The following is a 12,622-nucleotide window of genomic DNA, read 5'->3' as shown; positions in this document are numbered from 1 at the left end:
GTGTTTCTGCTTAAAGATCATATATGAGGCTCTGATATCTGAACACCATGTTAAACTGAAAAACAATAATAATAACAATTTAAGGACAAAACAGATTTAGTTCTGTCACTTCAGGGGCAGTCTTATGAAATAGTTTATATGTCAATGTGAAGCGTTTTTTGTCAGATTTTATTGCTGATTTGAAGGTACGTGTTATTGGAAGGCAGTCCTGACCAAATGTCTTGACCCTTTTGGATATTTGCTAAAGACAGAGCTATAGTTTACTCACACAACCTAAATAGGAAATAGATGCAGGCTGTTGTAAGATGGCTGCCAGGCACATTGACTTGGGTTTATTACTGTGCTTCCACTTAATTATCTGAGTCTATTTTTAATCAGATAGATTTTCTTTTGGACTCTCACAGGGCTGGATTTCTTGAGATTCTTCCCATTTAAAAAAAATAAACTATGAACAACATTATATTTTGCCTTGAATGCAGTGTAGATGCAGTTTGACACTTCACTGCTGTGGATTTCATTTGAAAACATGAGTCTGATGAACTAGTGCTTCACTGATCTGTTATGGGTTGTTTTAGCTGTTCTCTGTTTAATGAGTCTGCGGAGCTAAGCTCTTTTCATTTATATCGAATAAGGAATCTGAGCATGAATAATCACTTTATAAGTATGATAGTAACAAAAGGCATTCGTTATATATGTGTATTCATATCCACGTATGCTTTAGTTTACTCAAGGATTAAGCTGTTTTGAATTAGCATCAATGTACTTTGAAGCACAAATCACCTGATGCAATTACGATCTTCCCAACACCTTTATGAAAAATATCTGCACCTATATCTGGGTGTCAAGGACATGTGTCACAGCCCCCAGCCAGGATGGGGTGAAGGTCTGACATAATGAAATTTCAGGCAATATTTATCTGTCATATACTCGCTGAGATCTGACGTAAAGAGGATTCAGGTCTGAAGACAAGCTGCCTTTTTCAGCAACGCCACCTGGAGATGTCTAATTGTAAAACAAACGCACTGACAGCTCAGAACAAGGCCCATCTATCACATTTGTCCTCTAACTGTGGGATTTGGCAGGTTCAGTGCAGGATGAGAACAATTTGTATTACTTCCCACAGCCATGGAGGGACCGATCAGCGGACTTGGCCTTGCTCACAAAGCATGCAGCGTTTTAGGAGCTCAAGTAAATTGATACTGGCATAATCATGTGAAGGGACGACATTCCTGCTCCATTTTGTGAAGCATTACTGGCTCTAATATCAATAATTGTATCCTATCTGTTCGCAAGGGAATAAAAATTACTGTGCATGTTTTGTGAAACCAGCACAACAGTACTGCGAGCACAAATCACTGCAGTTTCCTGGTGAGATGCACTGAAAGGATGACTTTTATTTGCAGTGAATCTCAGGGAATCTACAAACTGAACAGATTGTACCTTCAATGAAGTGTAAATGCTTTTAATGCATCAGAAACTGCTGATGTTAAAGATGAATTTTAATTAATGATTAAATCCAAGAAAGTTTACAGGTTAGTTTCAAAAATCCACTTAAAAGTTACTTCAGATTCAGGTTGTGGACATAAAAGAAATGGAATTTGTTGTGGTTTTTAGCAGCTCTGGGTACAAACATTCATGTATGCATACTGTACATACATTTGGCATGAAACTCAAATTTAAATATGTAGAATTAATAATAAAAAATAATAAAATAATAAACATCTAAATTAGGGCTGGGTGATAAAACGATAACATCAATTATTGCAATATAATTTTCATCAATAAAATGTTAACAAGTGTTTGATAAATGTTCAATATAATGTTTAGCAAAAGGGTTAGGTTTTGTTATGCTTTTTCATTCCAAACTATTGTTATCGATTTATTGAGGAAAATTATAATTATTTATAATGTAATGTAATCATTTTATAACCCAGCCCTAATCTGAATATTAGAAATATGATAGTGTGTTATGTGTGAACCAGGTTAAAGAGATGGGTCTTTAATCTAGATTTAAACTGACAAACTGTGTCTGCCGCCCGAACAATGTTAGGTAGGTTATTCCAGAGTTTGGGCGCTAAATAGTAAAAGGATATTCTAGGTATTATCAAACTGAGTTTTGAGAATGCAGAGGAGGTGGAGGACTACAGTGCAATAAGAACTCGCTCAAGTACTGAGGAGATAAACCATTCAGGGCTTTATAAGTAATTAGCAGGATTTTAAAATCTATACGATGTTTGATAGGGAGCCAGTGCAGTGTGGACAGGACCGGGCTAATATGGTCATACTTCCTGGTTCTAGTAAGAACTCTTGCTGCTGCATTTTGGACTAGCTGTAGTTTGTTTATTAAGCGTGCAGAACAACCACCCAATAAAGCATTACAATAGTCTAACCTTGAATTCATAAAAAACCCTAACATATGAATAGGGTCTATCATAAATGTAGGTTTAGATGATTTAACAAGTTTATACAATTCTTCCTCTCCTATAGTAGAGAATGAGTGGAACTGTTCCTCAGGGGGTCTATAGTGCACTGTCTGATGTGATACTGTAGCTGACGGCTGAATGGTTACAATTTTATCTCTAATAGTATCGATTTTAGAAGTAAAGTAGTTCATAAAGTCATTACTGTTGTGGTGTTGGGAAATGTCAACACTTGTTGAGGCTTTATTTTTCGTTAATTTAGCCACTGTATTGAATAAATACCTGGGGTTGTTTCTTTTCTTCTAAAAGAGAAGAAAAGTAATTGGATCTAGCGTTTTTTTTTTTTTTTTTTTTTTTTTACTTTCTTTTTATTGGGAAAAGCAAAACAATACAATATTTCCATTCACAGATACAATTTATCCTTTTTCCCCCTTTTTTCCTTTTTTTCTCCCTCTAAGAGAAAATAATTACAATGGATCACAGAGTACTATAATGAACAATGAACAACCCCCCCCCCCCCACCCCCTTGGCTCACCACGACCAACACACATATTACTGGTTATTTATGCAATGCAAACAGTACTAAAAAAAAAAGAAAAAAAAGGCACACATTCAATTGGTTAGTACCACTAAATCAGTGAAATAGGAAATAAAAGGTTGCCATTTATGGAAAAATTTGACTGTACATCCTCTCAACGTGTATTTAATTTTCTCAAGTTTTAAAAAATACATGACGTCTCTGAGCCATCGGGAGACAGGAGGATATTTCGCTGACTTCCAGTGTAACAATAAAGAGCGCCTTGCTAGTAAAGATGTAAAAGCTATGATGTCCTTTTGTGTAGGGTTAAGTGCAAGTGAGGGGTCAGGAATTCCAAATATAGCTATCGGGAAGTCGTGGCCTAATGGTTAGAGGGTTGGACTCCCAATCGAAGGGTTGTGGGTTCTAGTCTCGGGCCGGCAGGAATTGTGGGTGGGGGGAGTGCATGAACAGCTCTCTCTCCACCTTCAATACCACGACTTAGGTGCCCTTGAGCAAGGCATCGAACCCCCAACTGCTCCCCGGGCGCCGCAGCATAAATGGCTGCCCACTGCTCCGGGTGTGTGCTCACAGTGTGTGTGTTTGTGTTCACTGCTCTGTGTGTGTGCATTTCGGATGGGTTAAATGCAGAGCACAAATTCTGAGTATGGGTCACCATACTTGGCTGAATATCACGTCACTTTCACTTTCACTTTTTCAGAGGACAAGGTTATATGGAGCCAAAAGAGTCTCAATAAAGATAAATGCACACACTACATTCACATATGCACACATAGGATTCATAGATGCACACACATAATTCATAAATACACACACAGGATACACAAATGCGCACAAAATTCACAAATGCACACACAAAATTTTAAAAGCACAGAAGATTCACAAATGCATACAAAATTCACAAATGCACACACAATTCAGAAATGCAAACAATATTTACAAATGCACTCATGATTCACAAATGCACAGGACAAGATTCAGAAATGTATTTCTGATGCACACACACATATATCTTGATTTACAAACTGCTTGCGGTCTGTGAACTTCACTGCATTTGTGTGTGAATTTTGAGACTCCTCTGACTTGGCTAGACACACAAATGCCTTTTTTTAAACAGGGAATGATCAGCAACCAATCAGATATCTCCCTTGTTTTAGCCAATCACAAGAACGCACTCCACGTGGGGGATTGTTTACTTATAAGCCAATCACATGAACGCGTTCACACAGCAAGATATGCATGTGGTGCAGCATATTATAGCCTACTTATTTATGAAAATACAGATGTTTAGAATGATTACAATTCAAGTTTATTTTTTATTATTTTTTACAAAATATAAATAAAAAAATGTCTCAATACATATAGCCCAGTGACTGCAGAAAAAAAGTTCACCATGGATTCATAAATTTGCAACAGGCAATTATTTCATTTTATTGAAATATTTTAATGAAAGTAAAAAAAATACACCTTTTTGAATATTTAAATATATATAAATGTTCTTTTGGATGCAATATAGAAGTCACTTTAATTATAATATTCGGTCCCTACATGAAGAGAGAGTCAGTGGTCCGCTGAGAGAGGAAAGTGACTCTCCGGCTGCGAAAAGTGGGTTTCCGGCTGCGTGAGGAAAGTGAGTCGTTTGCTCAACTTCGCTGCGTGAGGAATGTGAATCGTTCGCTGAGGAAAGTGAGTCGTTCGCTGCGTGACTCGTGAGGAAAGTGAATCGTTCGCTGAGGAAAGTGAGTCGTTCGCTGCGTGACTCGTGAGGAAAGTGAATCGTTCGATGAGGAAAGTGAATCGTTCGCTGCGAGAGGAAAGTGACTCTCCGGCTGCGGAAAGTGAGTCTCCGGCTGTGCAAAGTGTCGAAGACACCGTCTACATATAAATCTCTAAATTGTGTAATACCCTTGTCATACCACAGTGAAAATGTCGAATCCGAAAGCGATGGAGGAAATAAGTGGTTGTAATTGATAGGACCCAAGGAAGAACCATTTACAAATTTAAAGTGTCGTCTAAATTGATACCAGATTTTGAGCGTGTTAAGAACCACTTGATTATCGGTATATAGAGAAGGTGTTGTGGGTAAAGAGGTATAAAGTAAAGCAGGTACAGAAGATCCCTTACAGGATGATAGTTCCAATTTACACCAAGAGGATCCGGGGGATTTTAACCAGTAGCAAAGTTTATGAATGTGAGCCGCCCAATAGTAATTAAAACCTTTGGCAGAAAAAGAGGAATTGACTGGAATAAGAATATACATTTTGGTAAAATATTCATTTTAACAACATTGATCTTGCCGATTAAAAAAAGGGGGAGGTTACCCCATCTTTGAATATTGGTTGTAATCTTAGAGATAAGGGGAGTAGCAAGAAGCAAGGCTAGACAAAGAACGGGTCACGTTGACACCTAGGTATTTGAACCCTGATGGACTAAATCGCAGTATTAATGGGAAAACACTCACTTTTCTCCAAATTTAATTTAGAACCTGAAAAAGAGCTGAAGTTCTCCAGAATACCTAAAACAGCAGGGATAGAGGGTGAAGGATCAGATATATACAATAGCAAATCATCCGCATACAATGATAGTTTATATTCAGTTCTATTACGGATGATTACTTTGAATAAAGGGGAAGATCTTAATGTAATTGACAGAGGCTCGATAGCGATAGCAAAGAGCAAAGGTGATAAGGGACACCCTTGGCGAGACACCCTTTTCATCCAAAGAAATCACAAGCTCAGGAAGTTCAGCAGAGTGTTTAGAGTAAATTATATTGAAAAGTGTACGGGTATTAAAAAACAATTGACGTCCCTTTATAAAACCATTTTGCTCTTCGGATATAATATGAGGAAGCACATTCTCTAAGCGGGATGCAATTACCTTAGCCAATACCTTGACATCAGCATTAAGCAAAGACAATGGTCTGTAAGACCCACAGGAGGTTGAATCTTTGTCCTTTTCGAGAAGAAGAGCAATAGTGGCTTGTATCATGGTTGGTGGTAAAGAACCACTTTCCAGGGATTCAGTGAATATGGATAAAAGTAATGGTGCCAATTTGCCAGTAAATTTTTTAAAAAATTCAATCGGAAACCCGTCGGGGCCTGGAGCTTTATTAGATTGCATGCCATTAATTGCATTTAATACTTCTTCAAGAGTGAGTCGAGAGTCCATTTGCATGGCAGTAATAGAATCAATGACGGGGTTCGAAAGATTCTGTAGAAATGTATTCATTTTAGTGTTATCAGTAGGAAATTCAGATTTATATAATAAAGAGTAAAATTATTTAAAAGTAGCATTAATTTCTAAAGGGTCTGCAGTAATAGTGTCATAAGTGTTTTTAATAGTAGGTATCAAACGGGAAGCGGCCTGTCGTCGTATCTGATGTGCCAGTAAACGACTTGCCTTATCACCATGTTCATAGTATGAGCCACGGCTACGTAGTAGCAAGCGCTCTGCCTCTTTAGTTGAAATAAGATCAAATTCTGCTTGCAAATTAAGACGCTGCTTAAGTAGTTCTGGAGAAGGTTTCAATGCATATTTCTGATCAAGGTTACTAATCACAGATGTAAGTGCATTAAGCTTACCATTAATCTTTTTATTAGAAAGAGCAGAGTAAGAAATAATTTGACCTCTTAGGTAACATTTAAGTGTTTCCCACAGCAATGAATACGAAGAGGAGTCATTGTGATTAAAAGACAAAAACTCATCAATAGAGTTTGAAATGTGTTCACAGAATTCTTTGTCTGCCAAAAGAAGAGAGTTAAATCTCCAAAGTGGTGGGCTAGGTTTATAATTAGAGAGTTGAATATCTAATAATAAAGGTGAATGGTCAGATATTACAATACCTAAATAGTCAGAAGAATTAACACATGAATTAAGTGTACTATCAATAAAAAAGTAATCAATTCTAGAGTACGAATGGTGCACCTGGGAAAAGAAAGAGAATTTTTTAATAGATGGGTTACGGGATCTCCATGGATCAATAAGACTATTCTGTTCCATAAAATCAGAGAATGCTTTAGACATAGCAGATCGAGTCATATTTCGAGGATTAGACCGATCCAAGATTGGGTCAAAAACACAATTTAGATCCCCACCAAGGATCAGCAAGTGTGTGTTCAAGAAGGGGATGTTACTCAGAAATCTGTTAGCGAATTCAACATCATCGAAGTTCGGGGCGTATACGTTTACCAACAAAACCTTTTTTTGCATCAGGGTCCCAGCAACTACGAGATATCTGCCATTCTTATCAGCAATAACATCAGTGGATGAGAACTGAACTTTTTTGTTAATTAAAATGGCGACCCTCCTTGCTTTTGAATTAAAATTTGAGTGGAAGACTTGGCCTACCCAGGGGCAATGTAACCTACACTGATCTTTAACACGAATGTGATGAGTCTCCTGCAAAAATACTAAATCAGAGTTTAAACGTTTCAAGTTCGCAAAAACCTTAGATCACTTAACAGGATTACCTATACCACGTATATTCCAACTGATGAATCTGAGAGGTGTGCTTGACCCAGCAATGCTGGGATATATATTTTCATTAACCATCTGAATAAAAAAAATTAAAATGGTCATACAGAGCCGAGGTGAAACACCCTCCCCAACCCCCCACCCCAACAATCCCTAAAACACAAATACACCCAAAGTCCCCATGTAACCACAGAACAAAGGAGACAGCAGTGTTTCCCACAATAACCACAAGTTGTAAACAATAGTGTTGAACAACCCCGAGACCATGCCGAACAAACAAAAGCGAGAGAGAAAAGAAAAAACTCCCGCCGATCTCAACATTAACAAATGCAGTGTTGGGTATAGTTACTTTGGAAAGTAGTTAGTTAGGTTACAACGTTACCATCAATTAAAAGTAATTAGTTATGATACAGCGTTACCTATTCATAAAAGTAACGCGTTAGAGTACTCATGCGTTACCAAAAATTAAAAGCAGTTTGCAGCGGCTCACACATGACAGACACAGCCCCCGGCCCCTTTAAATGCACCTAGAAGTCGTGACTCCCGACAATGAATAACGTCAGTCATCCGACTAAATTAACACTGCAGGATAACAATAACAGGAAAGACAGTCAGCAATCGGCTATTACACATGGCGTTTTATTTATTTATTATCACAGAACATATTATTAATCAAAATTCGCACCTAACGTTACCCAGCCCGGGTAGCCTAGGCTACTGTATATTATGAGCACCACAAGATAACTCCTGATTTTTCTTTAACTTTAAATAATGCAGTTATCAAAGTACAAGTATGCTTACTTGTAAACACAACCTTAAACAGGCTTGCAGATTTAAATCCATTTAGAAATGATGAACAATCAGCCAGCCAATGATCTAACAGAAATTAACAGCTGCCTGTCAAACAAAAATGATAACAAACCGAATTAAATCCTTCACTGCCACACAGGCAAATGACAAATCGCTTAATAGCCGAACTAATTATTATTAAAGTGTCACTCACAGTCACAAGCCTAAATTCGCTTTAACACAGTCCTCTTACATTTACTCTTCAAAGTAGTGATTAAAACGTAGCGTTAAATTTGAGGTAGAATTTTTGGCGGTCGACAGAAGCTTTTCACCAAAGCAAAGTGTGCATTTTACCGTTATCTTCTTTTCTTTTTCGTTGACAAATTGAAAATAATGTGCGTACTTCCATAAACCAAACGCTGTCCTCTCTGCTATCTTGCCGGGAGTTCGAAAAAAAAAAAAAAGCCCCACACACACACAGGGTCAGGCGCAGGGCACAGACGCATCACAGCCATTGACTTTACGATCACAGAGCTTCGGCTCCGCTGATACATCCGCAGGTGGCACAGTAGACCTAGGACTACTGTCTGACAAAAAGCAGGCTGCAGTCGGGATTTTCCTTTCCTTAAAATAACGGATTACTTTTTTAAAAAAAATAACGAAGTTACTGATTACTTACGCACGAAACTAACGCGTTAAGTTACAAATTTCAGGAAAAAAGTAATTAGAGTACTCTAACGCGTTACTTTGTAACGCGTTACCCACAACACTGAACAAATGTGCATGAATACAGTAACGCACGTGAAGATACAAATAACAGACATCCCAAGTCTCCCGGAAGTTCCGGGAGTCTCCCGCATATTGAGAGCGGCTCCCTGAGACCCGCAAATTAGTTAAAAACTACCGGAATCTAGACCGAGCGAGCAAAAGCGAGCATGCAAAACAGATACTATGTTTCAAACCGTGTAGCGCGCGCACGGCAGAAAGGGAGAAGGAGCGAGAGACCGTGCGTGTGTGTGCTTATGTGCGTGTGTGCGAAGCGCATGTCAGACAGAGAGCATCCTGATTGGCCTGTTTCTGCAAATCAACCAATCAATAGTCAGTGTGGGCGGGCTTTTATCTCTTCTCCCGAACAAAACTAATCAGTTATGTCTATCTAGAAACAGGAGCACCATAGCATAGGGAAAGTGCCACAAAAAAAAAAAAAAAAAAAAAGTATATTACACATTTTACGGCAGACTACACGAAAGTGTACCCCTGTCTTATAGATGTAAAACATAATGACAGTCTTGCTCAAGCATTGCCCATGGCAGGTTAAATGATTGCAAAAGGCATGTTTAGGTGAGTTGACAAGTTTCATTTCATCTGCATATTATTCAGGCTAGTTGCCAAGGCTACATGAAAACAACAAACTCTTTAGACCTGTTTAAAGTTGCAATGGAAAATAAATAAAAGCAGTTTACATAAATTGTATAAGCAGATTATATAAATAGTAAAAGTAATCTACATATTTAAACATAATTAACGAATTATTATTTTAATTAATTAACTGTAATGTATTTATTGATGTATGCCAATTAACAACTGGCTGGGGACTACAGCTGGAAATTAGCCGTAGAGGCTAAAGCTGCTCTTTTCATTAAAAGAGGTTGTCCACATTACTATAAACCAATAAAGTAAAGTAAAGTAAAGTAAAGAATAATTACATAGGCCTATAGCTTATATAAATAATATTTTATGCTATATCTTTTAGGGACCACAACATGTTAGGGAGGCTAAGCGCAGGGAAGTTCTCCCATTCAGATAGGCAAAGTCTCACTGAGGAGGTGACTACAGCTGAGATGTATTTCTGTATTTCCTTCCTTTTTTGGGGGGGGTGGGGTGGGGGGGTTCTTCGGGATACCTTCCTGAAATGACTTTTTGCAGGTTGGGATGTCTGAAATAAACAAATAACAGTAGGTCCTCAGTCTTACGTAAATAGATGCAGAAGCCATAAAATGAGAAAATACAAAATATGGTATAGTCTTGTTAACAATATCCAGTAAGGTTGAGGAAAATAAATAAATATAATATAAATAAAATAAAAATGTACCTGCTACAAACAGACCATAATTACACTAATTTAGTAAGTGTAGCAAGCCAGAAAACCATCTAATACTGAACAAATAGAGATTTAAGACTGGAGTAGAACAGATCTGAAAAGCTATTGAAGCTCACCCAGGAACCAAAGTTTTGACAAAGTTGTTGGCTTCCTCCGCAGAAACGAAATCCTTCTCAACACCGTTGTACATGATGTGAAGTCGCGCTGGATGAAACAAATTTATTTGAAAATTTATTTTCCAGCATGGCTACGCTAGCTGTGAGGCACTCGATAGTAGTTTTCATCTCGGCGATGTCATCGGAGCACTCAGTGAGTGCGTGCTCCATTTATCCAACCGTACCTTTAAGCTTGGACATGGTAGCCTCGGTAGCAGCTTTATCATTCGCCAGCTGTGACTTTACCGCTTGCAGGTCAAGCCTAATAGTAGGCAGAGCATCCCCGAGTGTATCCTGGAGTTCCTTTTTAAAAATATCAGCAATCTCTTTCCTCACCGAAGCCAACAACTCGAGCTTAAGTGCATCGATGTCAAGGTTAGCATGCACCGAGGTGATCTCGACCTCTGAAGCAACAGATGACCCACTCGAGAGTGTGGTCGCGATTTGAGGACTAGGCTGCAGTTGTGTCTGAATAGTTTTGCGAGTTTTAGAGTTCTTTCCAGCCATCTTACGCAGTCCAGAGTTAGACTTCCTAACAAAAAAAAAAATCAGCGGAGCAAGACTATGCTAAATATGTGTCGAAAAAGTGCAAAAGAATTACAATATTAATCAATTTCGCAGGAGCTTCCAAACTCACGTCTTACTCCATTAGAGCTCAGCAGCGCCCCCGGATCTAGCAGTTTTTAATGCTTTTCTGTAGGATAGGTTACTTTCCGCCAAGCAATATGAAATACCTCTAGTTTTGTTTTCCTCCAGCTGCACTCCATTTTTCGGGCTGCTCTCTTTAGGGTGTGAGTATGCTCATTATACCATGGTGTCAAACTGTTTTCCTTAACCTTCCTTAAGCGTAAAGGAGCAACTGTATTTAAAGTGCTAGAAAAGAGCGAGTCCATAGTTTCTGATACATCATCAAGTTTGTTCTGGGGTTTTGGATATGCTAAGGAATTTGGATACATCAGGAAGATAACTTAAAAAGCAGTCTTTTGTGGTAGAAGTGATGGTTCTTCGATACTTGTAACAAGAAGTAGAATTTACAATTTTGGCTATATGAAGTTTACACAAAACTAAATAATGATCTGAGATATCATCACCTGGCTGAATAATTTCAACACTATCAACATCAATTCCATGTGACAGTATTAAATCTAGAGTAAGATTTCGACAATGAGTAGGTCCTGAAACATGTTGTCTAACACCAATAGAGTTCAGAATGTTTATAAATGTTGATCCCAATGCATCTTTTTCATTATCAACATGGATATTAAAATCACCAACTATTAAAACTTTATCTGCAGCCAGAACTAACTCGGATGTAAAATCACATAGCCAGTACAAATATAACAGGGAATTTATCGTTAACATTTGTTTCTCTGGATAAAGTTATATGTAGCACCATTACTTCAATCGAGTTATACTTGAAGCCTGCCCTCTGAGAAATCCTGAAAACGTTGTTATAAATTGAAGCAACTCCTCCCCCTTTGCCTTTTAGACGCGGCTCGTGTTTATAACAGTAATCTTGGGGGGTGGACTCATTTAAAATAATGTAATCATCAGGTTTTAGCCAGGTTTCTGTCAAACAGAGCACATCTATATTATGATCAGTCATCATATTATTTACAAAAAGTGTTTTCGTAGAAATGGATCTGATATTCAATAAGCCAAGCGTTATCATTTGTTCATCCATATTGCATCTGTTTTTTATTTGTTGAACCTCAATTAAATTGTTAACCTTAACTTGGTTTGGACATTTTTTGTATTTTCTAGTTCGGGGAACAGACACAGTCTCTATAGTGTGATATCTAGGTGAAAGAGTCTCTATGTGCTGAGAATTAGCTGACCTCTGTGACGGGAGGCAGCTAGCAGACGGTCGGTTTAGCCAGTCTGTCTGCTTCCTGACCTGGGCCCCAGTTAGTCAAGTATAAACACTAAGACTATTTGCCATATTTCTAGAGAGAAGAGCGGCGCGGCGGCCCAGGAGGGATGAAGACCATCTCTTTTAAACAAGTCAGGTCTGCCCCAAAAGTGTGTCCAATTGTCTATGAAACCCATGTTATTCTGTGGGAACCACTTAGACATCCAGCCATTGAGTGATGACAATCTGCTATGCATCTCATCACCACGGTAAGCAGGGAGGGGACCAGAGCAT

Source organism: Carassius gibelio, chromosome A12, assembly GCF_023724105.1.
Source record: "Carassius gibelio isolate Cgi1373 ecotype wild population from Czech Republic chromosome A12, carGib1.2-hapl.c, whole genome shotgun sequence".
NCBI lineage: Eukaryota > Metazoa > Chordata > Actinopteri > Cypriniformes > Cyprinidae > Carassius > Carassius gibelio.
This window is presented reverse-complemented; position numbering follows the sequence as displayed.